We start from the raw sequence: 16,620 nt of genomic DNA, 5'->3' as shown, positions 1-16,620 counted from the left end.
CTGCCACAGAATAAAGGGAAAACAATTTGCCGATATGATTTCTATCATTACCGTAATATCAAACCCTAAGGTGATGGTGCATCCGAATATGTAAGCCAACAAACGATCCATATTCATTTGAGCGGTGCAAATAACAGGGCGCCAGCGCTGACGATTGCGCCTTGTTCTAAGAAGGAGGTCAGGTAAAAACTTATATAGGTTTTGAATCAGAACATGTTGCGGGAACGTTATTGCGTGCGCCCGAGCAACAAGCACGGCCAGGTCATGACTCACTCGAACTGCAATCGATCCGCAGACTAGACGCGCAAAAAAATTCAAGCGAAACTTTACGGTCCGAAGCCGAAGGCCGCACTGCCCTCGGCCTCGCGCCGCAATTAAAAATAATTAGGCGGCGAGATGCGCGTTCTCGGAAGGATCCGACGCATTTACATATGGCGGCGGCGGCAATTCAACCAGACTCGCACTCCGACCAGATTAAGGGCAATAGTTTTTGAAGAGGGTACAGGACGCTCGATTTATTATCGTTTGATGCTTTTTGTTCAGTTATTTGTGCTAGCAATTTAAAATGCAGTGCAATCTAATGCTTGCTACACTGCCTTTTGCGCCGGAACTGTGAAAATACGTTGTTCCATGTTTTAACAAGTTTTACGTTAAAATGTATCATTATAGAAAACAAATATTAATTGTATTTTAGCAATTATTCAATACTTGGGTGGTCTATTAAGGTAATCGAGATTGTAATACATGATCATGTTCCCCAAAGATTTCGACATTACTAATAATATTCATTCACAAGACTCGGTAATACGCTTTATCAATTTCGCGAAAAGTGATTTGAGGTGATAAAATGACATGTTTGTCATCTTATTTGTTACCTATATAACATCCAAGTCTTTACTTTTAATTTGCGTAGATTTTTAAATAAATAATTTGCTACAGATTAATTATTTGAGCGGTGTTTTCAAAGCACGTGATACGAGGTCCGAGGGCGCTACCCTGCGGCACTCCGGGTGTTATTACGTGAGTCATTCGGGCAGTAGGTCGCGATCGGAGTCGCGGTCCAGTTTACACTGAAACTGGTTACTGACGTCGGGAATCCATTCACTGGAACCGACTCTATACAGTTTTCCTCTTTATCAACTGTGATAAAACGTAGTAAACGCGCTTCAGAATACATTCGACTATGGTTTCTGATAATAGTAACTTATAAGTCACTTTTATTTGTTTTTAATATGTGATATTATGTTTTTTTTAATGGGAAGTGTATTTCCAAGTATTTTATGATTGTTGTGAATTTTACTCCGATGATTAAATTAAAAACTATTTTACTCGTACATTGGGGATAAATTCCTTTCTCTCGATGACTTCATTGCGCTGCGTATGATGTTAAGTTGCGTCATTACTATGTTACAGTGGTTGATTGGTGAAGCGTGTCTAGATTCTTGATTTTTCTTTCTTTTCATTGGCTTAAGAACGTTGTAATATGGGTCAAGCCGATGCATAAAAAATTAATAAAATACAAGGCAGATAAACTATCTTCCACTTTTTGATAGTAATTAATATTTTTAATAAGACTAGTTAGCAGGAGACAGTGCAAGATAGACGGCATTGGCATTATCTTGTGTCGGACGTCAAGATCGACTTTGAATCGCATCTCCAGCGGACTAAGTATATTTCAATTGAAATAAATATTACTGTCTGTTAATAATCAATTCTATAATGTAAAATATACAAAAACAAATAATAAAACTGTTATTATTCTCTCAAATGATCAAAGTTCTGGACCAACTAGCAGGGAATTATCCGATAGGTTCATTCGATATGAAAGGAGTGCATCCAACGATCTCAGATTAAATCACTTTGATCCAGGCATTCATGCACTTCATAGAAACTACGCCGACAACCTTGTTAAGCGTCTTAATTCGGTTAAACCGACGGTTAATTCTGGTTGAAATCGGTTGCTAGGAGATACTGAATACATTTCTATACTACTAATAAATATGTATGGCCGTATGTCTAGTACTAGAATAACTCAAACTTTGGAAATATAAAACCACAATTTAAGGTGTTTGCCAATTTTATTTAATAACTAGCGGACCCGACAGACGTTGTCCTGTCTACACGTCCTTAATTAGAATAAATTAATATGAAGTTAATATTTGATGAGAATTGTGAATCTAAACCATTCCCAGATCCCCTTGAACACACACAAAAAAATTCATCAAAATCGGTCCAGTTGTTTGAGAGAAGTTCAGTGACATACACACTCACAGAAGAATTATATATATAAAGATAAGCACTCATGTACTCATCCACACAAGTCTATTCCTAAGCTGTTGTCTTTAGTTATAAGTTTACATATTTATAACCCGCCTCTAAGCGTGCCAATCGTGACAACCTAAGCACTTGACGAATTAAAAAAGTTTTCAATACGAATTGTGTCAAGTCAAATGGCAAGCTGTCCAGTCTATCCAACAATCGATCCAAAGCGAAAGCACTTCTACTGGAGAATTCTAAATTTAAACTTCACACTATTGTGATTGCTGTCGTCGGCTCGTCGTCGCGTCGTCGTGTCGGCGGGTGTTAAGTGCTGTAACCTACTTTTCCGTTAATTTTCTTGCAAAGTTGTCTCTATGTATGGAGACTGCAGGGGTGCGATATTCATACGGGCTTTTGTAGGAAACTGGGTCGCAGCTACAGCGCCGTGCTTCATACGAGAGCGCGGTATCAAGTACAGTCGAGGGGAAAAGGCTTTGAGTGACTTACATCGTGTAGTCTGTAGACTCGCTCGCATTGTCTTACCGGTCTAGTATGGCTTGGGCAATTACAAGATGAAAGCTTAAAAAATATTTTTTTAAGAAATTTATTATCAACATATTAGAATTTCATTGTTAATATGTTACAATCAGAAAGTAACGACTAACAAAAACACTAAAGACTACTAAATGAATTTGCTGATAACAAAAGCTATTCTACGCTAAAGCATCGAGCAAACTAAAATACATATTTACAATTTTTATAGATTAACTCACAGAATCTGATTGTTCTCGATTGTATACGACAAATGTATCATTTAATAGCATGTAACATTCTGTATGTGAATGTACCTGTCCACTAGTCTAGCTCTCAAAGTGATTTTCTATTCGAGTGACGATGTTATCGGTACAGCGCAGTGGCGCGCTCTTTTCATCCTTTCATGGAGTTGTTTTATTGTTACAATGTTACTGAGACATGAATCTACTGATCGACGTAAATATACTACGGTTCAATGATTCGCAAACTCAAAGAAATTATGGAAAAGTCAGTTTAAAAATATTAGTAGTTTGTAAGAAGACAGGAAGTTATGAGAAAAGTTTTGATGTTCTGAGTATTTTCAATACTTGGCTTATGTTTTTTAAACATTGATACAATTACAAATATAACTATCGTTTTATTATAAGATGAATTTAAATTAAGACTGAATTTCTACCTCTTGGGGAATACTCGCTATTGAATTCAATCTCAAATAAAATAATGGCAAAAACTTACAGAGTAGGTATGAATTATTTACTCGTACGTGTAGCTGTAGCGCGGTGTTGTGAGCGAGGCCGGGGAAGTATATTTGTTTAGGACCAGTTTGTCGGTGGGTGCAAATCTCCCTTCTATTTGTTCCAATTATGTTCCTTGTGCCGCGTTATGATACGATAGTGAGGGCAAAAACTATTATTTTAGGGTTCAGTGTAAGCAGTAATAATGACGTTCATGAAATGAACAAGTTTTGTAAGAAATTTCGTTATATTGAAAACGAATAAATAATGTTTTTAGTCTATAATATTAATGACAGAATATAAGAAGCTTTTTCTTGGGCAATTTTTCTTCAAACTTTCTGAATCTTTTTTTCTTATGTAGTAAAATTAATTAATTGTTTGTCTTAATGTGGCATATTTTCCATATTGTTTTACATCAAAAAACTTTCATTTGAACAAATCACTAGTTCACCTGAATAAGATCACGCTTAGCCATTTTTTACACAAAATGCTATAACGTGCAAACGATATATTCAGCGATTATAAAGCAGGTAGATAGATGCACCTGTTTTTATTAGAGTCGGAGAGTAAATACAAAAATGTTGCAAGTTGCAAAAAAGTGATAAATTCAAGATGGCGGCCGACGAGAAATTCGAGCAATTTTGGTACAAGTTATATAACTTATATTGCTATATCTAATTTGTCTTTAGCATTTTTATGTGGCACTCTTAAGATGCCTATGGGCACCTGCAACAGTTGAGGGACCACAGACACATTTACGGAAGAGTTACGTATTAAATATTGCATACGATCGTGTTAAATTCAACCCTAAGCAATGTGTAATGTCGGCACACGCGTTTGCGAATACGATGTTTGCTTCGAGTCGTTTTCTCACGTCCGAGTCGTGGTGCAAAAACTTGCGACGTGATTTATCGCCGCGAGCCGCGCTGATCGCCCTCGTCTCCACCCCCGCAGGCACCCTCGTTTATCCCTCAGCCATAGTCCCATCCACCCTCGCAATTGCACTACCAAAACGGACTGCGTATTCAACTCACGGTATAATAATGTCTTCAAATATTAAGTTTCAAAGAAGTAGATACAGATCTTACATGATAAGATTACATAAGATGTGACTGACATGACGACACGTGCTGAGACACGTGCGATTAGTTAGGCATACAGTGGCAAAAATCTGAATTGAATGAGTTATGAGATTGAATGTGGATGGTTATAAAGATCGAAGAAACTTTGGATACATTGTAAGAAGTAATTTAAAGGGGATACGCGTAAGAACGGTATTAATTCAGATATTAAGCTAAAGAAGATATATTGATTAGTGGAATATACTCTGCCAACCCTACGCAGGGAAAAGGACAGGAAGATAGTCGACAATCCCAACCGTTTCACTACCTATGTATTAGAGACAATCCTTACTCAAACCCTACATCATTACCAATTATTAATTCAACTCAAATAGCCACCATATTTCTTCAATATTTTAAATAGTGTTATGTGATCTGTTATCATCAAAATAGTTTAAATGTGATACTTGTATCAAATACAACTGCCTTAATGAAAGCGCTTAGTTTCCACCCCAAATGTCGTATTCTTTTCATAAAAGCAAGCGCAATGTAATCTCGGTCATGATTGTCCAAAGTTCGCGGTTCACATTACTTTACGTTGCATACAATTTTATTGTGTACAACAGAGTTATAAAATTGAATAGCTTATGACCTATTTAAATCTTTAAATGTAGCCATTCTGATTTAAATTGGCGTGACAGCTACCTTTCTAACTATCAATCTTCCTATCTCTTATCTACGTTTTTCCTTTTCTGATTGAACAACGAATTTACCACTTTTAACTGCCGCACTTAGAGTTAATAAGATATTTCTCTTATGATTTTTATATAAAAGAAAAGGCAAACGAGCATCGTCGTATTTTAAATCCCCACTAAGGAATAGTATTGACTAATTAACGTCTCAAAAACCATTAACTATATTGTAGCAATAATTTCCAAACTCTTACAACTCTCTGTAAGCGATGTGGGGACATTTATAAACGCACATAGATTATCCGAGGCGGCGGGCGCGACGGGCGCTTCGGGCACAGCGGTAGTGAACTCTCGAACCTGCAGATAATTCACGACACCGAGCCACTGTCGAGGTCAATGGACTTTGCTTATTGAATTATTGAACACTAGTTCTGCGGCCACGCACCGATCACATAAATAAATTCTAATTTGATGGTAAATCGAACCATTGCAAGAGAAGTGTACTAAAGTTGGATAAAAGATGAGATTTCTGTACAAAAATAATAAATAGGATATAATGGGTTTAGACATATAAAAATAACTCTACTCCATCCACTTCTACAATATTTTCAAATCTATTTAATATATTTAATTAAATCTTTATTAATTAAAAAACTATAAATAAATCTTTGCTAAGTACTTATAAAGATACAATTTACGACCCTGAGAGAAAAAATCATGACACGTAGTAATATTACAAACGTTATATTCCGTTGCATCAACAACAATGGCGCACCGAACACCTCGCACAATGCAACCATTTCTACCTGACTAAGTGTATTAATATCCATTTGTATAAAAAAGTCTACCTGTCGCTGTCGCCCTCAGGGATGCATTACGTAAACCGATTGTTGGAATCGATTCAAGTGTCAAATCTGTTTGAATCGATTTTTGTAATATATAAAATGCATCGATTGTTACTCTTGGCAATTGTCTATAGTTAATCTTAAAAGTAGTCATTTAAATCGATTTTATTTAATATCGAATTTTTTATGATTTAAAAATAATTCTAAAAGAAAAATAATTGTATTTAGCCAGCATCAAGTGATCAAAAATGTGATATATTGGATGGAAAAATATTGCGGCATTATTACAGTTCGAACTAGAACATTTTAGAGAACATAATAGAACCTAGTCATTTAGTCAACCCTTGCTTTTCAGGGTTCCTTAACTGAAAATCTTATACCTCGATTCTCCTCTTCTGAAACTTTGTCTAAAAGTTGAACGCTTTAATATTTTAATATTGTAAATTACAAAAAAAAAAATACTAATTTGAAAGGAGAAAGAAGGTTGTAATCTATTTAAAAGTTAGCAATGAACCAAATTTAATTACAGACCCATTGTCCTCGCTGTCGGAATGTAGCTACAAAATCCGGGCGCCATATCAGCACGATATCAGGGGCATTTTAAAAAGAGCTTAGAAGCATTACTCTGTGTAACCGTGTACCTGACTTTTATGCAAAAAATATGATTAATGGAGGTCGAAATTAAATAATTTCCGCGCAGGTAAGCTATAGAAGCGACTGGTGATTTTTTAAACATTGTGCGGGCGACTGTACCCCGCTTTGTGTCCGATCAGAGACGCTTTAACCTTTCTTACTTTAAATCTTTTGCTCGTGAGAAATATGCGTGGGTACTAACGCTGTGTCAAAGGACAACATGTCCATTCATAACATTGAAAATTATCAATAACTTTTTTCACTTGCACATAGAACATTTATAATAGAGGAGGATAAAGTATTGAAGCGTAATATAAAACGTTAAATGGCTATAACAAAAATTTTGACATATACCCTGAGTTGTAGAAAGACTAAATAAATCTCTCAAATAAGACACCTGCTTCATTTCAACCTATTAAGATGAGAGACTTAAGACAAATTAATAAATAATTATATTCTTACTTCTTACTAATAATATTATAAAAGCAAATGTTTGTATTAATGATTAGTATCACGAAAACGGCTGCACTATCTCGAATGAATTTGACATAGATGTATAACATAGTCTGACAGAACACATAGGCTATTATGTATTTTATTTCTACGCGGATGGCGTTGGAGGCAAAAGCTTGTTATTAAACACTTCTGAAGTCAACTGTTAATGCAATTTTAAATGTAAATGTTCAGTAACAGTACAGTTATTGAGAGCGTATGTTGTTTGTGGAAGTAAAGGTTATTTTTTGTGCGGACGAGCAGATGCTTTGTAATACGGATATGCGCGTTGGTGCCAAATGTTCGTCACATGCCCGACAAGTGGACCATTTGTTCTTGCTTATTTGCACCGCTCACGGAATCGGAGTTCCCTGTGTTACAACGTATCAACTGCATAGTAAGTATTGTCTGAAAAAGATGTCTATTGAGTAATATAAAGGTATAGTACATTTTTGACTTAGTTTTAAGGTAAAGAAATATGTCTTAAATTAAATGTAGAGATAGTGTTATACTTACTGTTAATATAGTGGAAGAGAGAGAGAGAGAGAGAGAGAATACGTGTACGCAATTTAAGTAAATAATGATACGGAACCATCAGTGTTGCAAGACCTATTCATACAAGATCATTATGTTTGAATGTCGTATTAGCCGGCGTAGTTTTTGCGCTACTTTTCGGAAGTGCAAGGAGCGTGCCATGTGCGGTGTTGGGTTACTCTCGCTACGCGACCTCTACTGACTTTGACCTGGATCATATTATATTACATACGAGTCGAACCCCACAAATACAATTTTAATAATGTTCATGCAACATTGTAGGCGTGATGGATGAATTGGTTGAAGCAATGAAACATTAATAAAAGCCCATCTTTAGTTTCATCTCATCCTGTAGACCTTGGATTGTAAATTTAAAGTTATTTTTTTTTTAATTTCACGGAACACTGCGATAGACTATTCCTTAATTACAAGAATATTATTTGCGTAATTACTAACTGATCAATAAGGTTAATTTATTATTAAATTTAAAATCTGTTTAATGTTGCTTTAACTAATGTGAATATTATAACTTAGTGTGTCGGAACATTAAAGCAATCCAAAGTATACGATATTCAAATGACACGACAGTAAATAATAGAAGAGAAAAAAGTCAGCAATAAAAATTGAAGTACACTTATAACGAACACATGTTAATTACGACGTGCATTAAAGCCTTTTGAAGAAATAAAGTTTTACAATCGCCGGCCGCCGCGCCGGACGGTGCGGTGTACAGAAATTGTAAATTTTTACAACCCTACCCCCTCAGCCCGCACCCCACGCGGATGTATTCTGGTGCCCGTAATTGCTAAAATTGATAAATGATGACCTCTAAAACATATATTAGTAAGTATAAAATGTATATTATGTTTGTTTTTTTTTGAAGTTGAAAACGTATAAATACAAAATTCCTTTTTACTGTGGTATGCTATCTATCACAAAATGTAAAAAAACAGCAAAAACACGCTTATTCAGTTGTCTACCAAAACCTTAAATCAAATTTAGGCTAAGTAATGAAAACTAATTTGTGTACTATAAAGCAACGAAATAAAAATAAACTAACTTATTGCCCGGATATGTTATACCAGAGTTTTTTTTATAAAAAGCTCTGCGTCTACTAATCCGTTGCGGATAATCGCATTTGCTAAATGTATTGAGACGTAATTCTTTACGCCTATTTGAGCTTTTTTTGTAGCTTTATGCATTTATAGTTCACACATATAACTATATTATATTGATTGTTAACACGATACTTACAAGAAGGTGAGGATGTAACATTAGGTTTGCATATTCGATGAACAAGCTAAGATTTAAGTAGTCTTTAAACGCACAATAGTCTAATTTTTGTTTATTTAGTTGTATGTACATACACATAATTTTGTCTTCCATATAATCACAGCACAGTGGGCCTAGTACGAATATTTGTGATAATGACCATCGACAAAATTTGTATTAAAATGTATGCAGCTACTATCGGGCATTAAGTACACAAAAAATCTATTTTATTTTTGTTTGGATGGATGGAAGTTTGTTAGAAGTTATCTCCAGAACAGCTGCAAGTATCTCGCTAAAATTTGGCATAGATGTAGAACGTTGTCTGCAAGAACACAAGGCTAGTAATTAAGTTTTTTATTAAATATCCTTTTGTCTCAAATATGAGTACTAGACCCACAGGTCTCTTGCTTAGTTTCAAACATGTACATATAATAATTTGTATGTAACCTATGACTATAATTACATTATATATCTACTTTTAGACATTATTAATAAGAATCCTTTGGCGCGAATGACGTGCTTTCGTTACAAAGTCTAGTGTCAGAATGAATAGTGAGGGGACATTAACGTCGACATTTTATTAAGGCTAGTGTTGCGTCAATACACTGGCACATTTTCGGATTTTCTTCCTAACATTATAGTTATAAATAAAAAGTACCGTTACTAAATGCGAAAGATTTAAGAAGCATGGTGTCAGGTGGGTCACGTGGTCAGGTACTACATAAAGTTTGCTGTTTCATTAAAATCATTTAATCCGCATTTGGAATATATTTACATTTAATAGTAGTCAATAAGCTGGAACACGATGGAGAACATACGGACGGAAAGATTGATATACAAAAATGTTTAGTAAGTTGTGTCGCATTATTTAGGACGTTTCAGATTTAGTTATAAAAGACTGCAAGAAGCTAAGTAGCTAAGATGAATAAATAGAAACTGATAGATCTGTTAACAAAGCATCTAACATAATGTTTCTCATCTAACAGATCAAAGATTGCGAACATTTCAAACAAATGTTTATTTTAAATATCAACTTAATTCTAACAACATTTAAAATACAAAACTAATTATTTTTCATACGTAATTTGTAGCCGTATGTCCTCAGAGTTGAGAGACATTCAATACATATAACAGTCTCACTGGTCGCATGTGTCCGCTAAGAGAAATTATTTCTATGGAATCACAATTTTAAAATTAAACATCAGCCACACAGCTTATCATCATTAACAACTGACACGCTAAAATGAATCCTAACCACCAAAAAATAAAGTGTAAATTGCTTTAATTAATAAGTTTACATGTATACTTAGATGCCTTTTTGTCTATTAGACAAAATTAATTTAAAAGGTACTGGATTTTATATTTTTAATTTTCTTTACAAAATGAGTCCACACAAAACTTGTTATTGATTATTGTTATCGGATACATATGCAAAATTAAACATTTGATATGCAATATTTATTAAGTGGTATAAAATCTCCACCAATTAATAACTCTATTTAATTATTATAAGCTTGCCGCCAGAAAAAATATGTTTATTACTTAAGAAATGTTGACAAACCACAACACACGTTGTCCTAATAAGCCAAGCAAGCAAACAAAGCGAGCTAGCAAAATGTGACACCTCTCAATTAAATCATAAAACACCTAATTAGCCTTTTTCAGGAAAGAAAAGTAAATATATTTCAGATAAGGAGATAAAGGTAACGATTCTTCGTGTGACTGGATCTAATCTCCTTCGATTGCTCGCCAGGGAAATAGGTCAGAAGCCGTCCCTTAGCTCTTATAACCTTGGCCAGATCATTTAACAAATACTTCCGCTGCGTTTATATCTTTTAAATTGAGTTTATTTGGATATGATTTTTAATGTTTCTCCTATATGAAAGTGTCAAAGATTCGCAACTTATAGTTATTATTTTATACAAGACTGATTGAGTTCTAAATTTAATTTATCTTTACAGATAACAATCTAGAACTGATCTTTATCAAACATATATTAGAAATACGTTTAGAAAATAATATTTATGGAAGAACACAATAACGAACGAAAGTTCATAGCATTGTGGTTTGTAGTACCAAAGATGCGTTAAAATGTCGCAATTTATAGTCCTCAATCAACTATCAAACAAATTAATGTTTTATATCCTCATTAGAGCGAGTGGTTAATTCATAAATACCGCGCGAGTGACGCTAAAAATTCATCTTAGGCCGAGCGATGAATATTCAAGAGAAAATCACGATACAGTTAAAGAACTCCCAAAACATCCGCAATAACAAACAAAATATAAACAACTATATCTGTACAGTGCGATTATAGACCTTATAACCATAGTAATAAATACTATTACTTTTAGTTTTGTATTTCTCATCTGAAAATTATATGTTTGTTTCTAATTATGTACGACACGGAGGGGGCAGGAGGGTCGCGGCGGCGACATTTGATGTGAGTGATACACAATAAATATAGATAAATCACAGCATTGCCTCGAATCAGTTTATAGATCGACCAGTTTAAGTGGAAACACGAACTAATAGCAATAAAAATGAACAAAAATTATTCGACGAATAAAAAACGCATACGCATAGCATGTATTTAGGTTATCTTAGGTAACATTTTAATTTCGAACTCTTATAAACCAAACATGATGACAGTATTAAACACCTTTAAAGTGTCTAAAGACCAAATGCTTCTGTTGTGTTCTTAATGCTTGTGTAGTAGTTACTTCATTATATATTGATTTTTTATAAAACTAATCATGCTTGAATAGGAAACGTTTATTAATTATAAATTAAATTTCTTCATATTGATATTCTCGTTTCGAATTACTACATAAAGTACAGCAAAAAAGACGGTCTGACATAAGCCAGAGTTCAAGTTACGTTGGTCGCAAGTATATCTTATTCGATGTTTTATGGGCGTGTTGCGATGCGCCCGTACAAGACAATAAAATAGAAATGTAAAGTGAAAGGTTGCCGATACATAGTTTGTCCGTTTAATGGGAAATTTTTAAATTAATAAAGCCTATTAACTGCGTACCTGACTAACAGGAAATACTCGTATACAAACAGAGCCGCCGCGTGATATATTGTAATACAAATGATGTTATGTTTTAAACGGTAACATCTCGCTCTGAATAATATCCAATGATACTTTCTAATGTTCTAAACAACTGGATGCGACGCTATTTATACGCGGCATCTTACAAATGTTTATAACTAATGCTTAATGGCCACACTAAGAGGCGTTAACGTTAAGTGATCGCTAAGGGAGACACATCATCATCAGCTCGCTATACGTCCCTACCGAGGGGCACGGAGCCTACCCTACGTCAAGGGTGATTAGTCAACCACGCTGGCCAAGTGCGTGTTGGTTGACTTCACACATATCTTTGAATTTGTTCTCAGATATGTGCAGGTTGCATCATGATGTTTTCCTTCACCGTAAGAACGTCGGATAAATGTACATATGTAAATCGGAAATCGAAAAACACTTTGGTACATGGCGAGATGCGAATCCAGGACCTGCAGATTACAAGGCAAGTGCTTCACCCCTGAGCCACCGACGCTCTAGGCTCTGTATCTGCAAAAAAGGGAGACTATTTTGCAAATAACGTACACACAGCGAATGTTTAAGTAACTTTGAATAGCTAAACTAAATAGGACTGAAGCTTATCAATAGGTGTCGCTGTTTAATACGTGTCGACGGTATTATAATTCATGTTTAAGTTATAATTTCGTATGCGCAATTTTTAATAACATTTATAGGTATAAAAAAGGCATATAATATGTAACATTGCATAATGTAGTAAAACAACAAAACATAACTATAATATAAGTAAAAGTTACAAGAAAGAAAAATAGTAACTTGTGACTAACGGAACATTAGCTGGTACAAAATTAATTATGTTTCGAGCTGTTACAATCGGACAGAGATAGCGGCTATAAACTACACTTAGAGACGCATCAATATTGCCAGCATTGTGTAACCGTGAGTTCCCACTGTCGAAACAATTGCACAAAAACATGTAGCCATCTCTATATTTACAAAGGGAATATATTATCAAGTATGTAGTGGAATTTTACTAATTAATGGACATTTGGGTTTTCTACTTTTTTATTGCCCAGGAGGGTCATGTTTTTTTCTGGTATGTATTTATGTGCAAGAAGAGATAACTATAATATAGGATTCAATCTTACTAATATTATAAATGCGAATGTTTAGATGGATGGATGTTTGTTAAAGATTATCTCGAGAACGGCTCATCGTCGGAACGGATCTCGATGAAATTTGGCATCGAGTCGGAAAGAACATATAGGTTACTTGTTACGTTTTTTTTTATTCTAGGCGGACGGTTTCCGGGTGACAGCCCCATACAAATATTTGTCCGACAGATACCAAATTTATAAGCCATAAGCTATAAATAAGAGATGATTTGGTATCGGATTTTTGATTGAATCAAAATCGTATCTGCGTGAACGACCGAGAGCAACGTAAACGGGTTTTCATTCAGATCCTTCCATTGAGTTCGAATGTTGACGTGTCGTCCATTCATAGCAATTATTTTTTGATCTCTCGCAGAAAGTTCTCGTAAAATTTTTAATCATTTTATAGCAATTTTTCAGTTTTCTTATTCATTATTTTTAACTCAGTTTAAAAAATTATTCAAAATTAATAAAAAATAAATGACAAAACATCTGCTGAATGTTATAAAAAGATTATATTTTTCATTAGCACTTACTATAGATATGAGAAAACTTTAGTATGTATACTTAACTAGTTGTCACCCGCGACTCCGTCCGTGCGGAATTATAAAAAACGTACTTAGTAACCTAAGTGTTCTTTCAGACTATGTTCTACATATTTGCCAAATTTCAACGAAATCCATCCAGCCTACTGTAGATACTTAAAACAAAAATGTATCCATCCATCCATCCAAACTTTCGCATTTATAATATTAGTAATATTTTGAAACATTTTTTTGTAATTTGTCTATTGAATAAAAGTGTAGACCAAACTTGGTTCAAAAAAAACTTATAATTAACAACTTAAACTCCATTAAATCGTCTCACGTGTAGGATATAATCAATCAAGGAAATAGAGCTTTTAAATTGTTACTCATTACCACTTGAAAACAAATGCTTGATTTATTTTTTAACGAAATACATAATAAATCGTAGGAATTATTCAAACGAAACTGGCTTAATTAGATCGTGCGTGGGTGTAATGTCTTACTGAAATATTTTATAGCGAAACTTAACACGGATATTATTTGTAAACGTCCAAAAAACAAATACTAAGAGTGGTAGAACCCGCTTTAACATTTTCGCACGAATTGGCCAGGTTCGTCCGGTGAAATAACACCACCACACAGAAAACAGGCGTGAAGTGGAAGAGATTCCGCGTTTCGTCTGATGAGTGTGCGTCCCGGAGGCCTAATTTAGTCCTCTTTCCCTTCCCACCCTTTTCTTATAAGGAAAGGATGGGAAGTGGAAGTGGACTTTCCGGATGAGAGGATGCATGGAAAGGGAATATATTTTCTTTCTGTGCATTCTCTCCTCCGTCGATTAAAGGTAGACAACGCATATGCAATTGCGTATATCTATGGGCACCGGTCACTTTGCTATTTCAGCGATTTCAGGTGGCCGCTCGCTCGTTTGCCAACTTATGATATTAAAAAAAAAATACAAAGCCTGCATACATACATAGACATATTGTAAATAGTTCCAAATCTATTCCTAAACTTTATAAACAAACAAAAGCAGTTAATGTTAACTTATCCCATGATATCTTGGCATATATAAAATAATGAATAGATAATAAAGATAAATTGACTAGCGGTCGCCTGCAACACCGCCTGCGCGGCGTAAAAAAAATATAATTAGCAGTCTATGTATTCTTCCAGATGATGCTCTATAGGTATGCCAAATTTCATCGAGATCCGTTCAGCCATTCTGTAGATACCTTCAAACAAACATCCATCCATCTAAACATTCGCATTTATAATATTAGTAAGATTTGTGCTTTTGTTTACAAACTTTAGATTTTTTAGAACAGAGTACATTATAACAGAGATTGCGTTTGCCGATTGCCGACCAATAAATACCCCTCCCACGGCATTTGTTACACGTATTTACATCACCTCGTAAACTATTACGACCACATTCTGTTAGTTATATCTTCTGCCTTTATAACGTTACGTCCAGAACTGAATCAATAAGCCAATTTAAATTGTATTTTGTAAAATAAAAATGTTTATTATTTTAAGCTACGGTAATCGAAAAAATACGATCTTAGTTCATAGACAAACCTATATTGTGTTGATTAAAAGGCAAAGACTTTAGCCAACATCAAAAAATTGGGCCGTCATATTGATAATTCCTAATCTTACTAATATTATAAATGCGAAAGTTTAAATGTCTGGATGGTAGATGGATGGATGGCTATTTGAAGGTATCTCTAGAACGGTTAAATGGATCGCAATGAGATTTGGATACATATAGAACATAGTCTGGAAGAACACATAGGCTACTAATTATACTCGGCGATTCGTTGCTCGTTTGCCCCCCTCTCCTATAAAAAAAAAAATTTCTTAATTCCCAGCCAGCTATAATAACACTATTTTATTTTTTACTGAGCAACGTGGACTTATCCAAAACTACCAGTCACATATTTAGTCACCTAACATCCTGAAATGTCAACGTCAGAATTGAGAAAGTGTAGGTGTGGCAGTTGTATAGTTCCCGCTGTTTTATCCCCATTTCACGAGGTGCCCGGAAACCTTCCCACCAGGTGGCGCTCCATTCGAATTAGTCAAGCGATAAACAAATTAGACATGAATACTACGAAATTACATAATTCTACGAATTTAAAAAGGCCGTATCATCCTAGGACAGGCCTTAAAAACTCATTGCCATATTTTTTAGCTGTATTACAGTCAAAATCAATTATAACGACTCCAATGAAAATGTAGTATTTAGTCATAGTAACCGAAACTATTGTTTATAGAGAACTTATGCTTATACTAGCTGTCGCCGGCGACTCTGTTCACGCGGAATTAATAAAAAAAATAATTAGAAGCCTATGTATTCTTCTGGAATATGTTCTGCACCTATGCCAAATTTCAGCAAGATCTGTGCAGCCGTGCTGGAGATACCTTCTAACAAACATCTATCCATACATTCGCATTTATAATATTAGTAAGATATATGAGTCTAAGCCATGACTTGCGTGTTTTAACCGTGGTATTAAGCTATTTCTACGTAACACAACTAAATATGTTACTTAAAAAGTCAAGTAAGCAAGTAATAAATGTAACTTAAATTTTTAATATATCACTAAGTGGAAATCAGATTTCACTAAAAGTACACGAACTCTGATAATTCCAAACTTCAGTACATTAATAAAACGAGTCCGTAGCAATTACAACGCAACCGATGCACGATCGTGTAGTTCTGTTAACAACTAATTAATGTGAGAAATAAACGCATTAGATACATTTACGTACGATAAATTAAAAAAAAACAGCGCTGTATAAATCGAAGTACACCAACGCAATTATCTTCG

This window comes from Papilio xuthus, unplaced genomic scaffold, assembly GCF_000836235.2.
Source record: "Papilio xuthus unplaced genomic scaffold, Pxut_1.1 DF825752.1, whole genome shotgun sequence".
Taxonomy (NCBI): Eukaryota; Metazoa; Arthropoda; class Insecta; order Lepidoptera; family Papilionidae; genus Papilio; species Papilio xuthus.
This window is presented reverse-complemented; position numbering follows the sequence as displayed.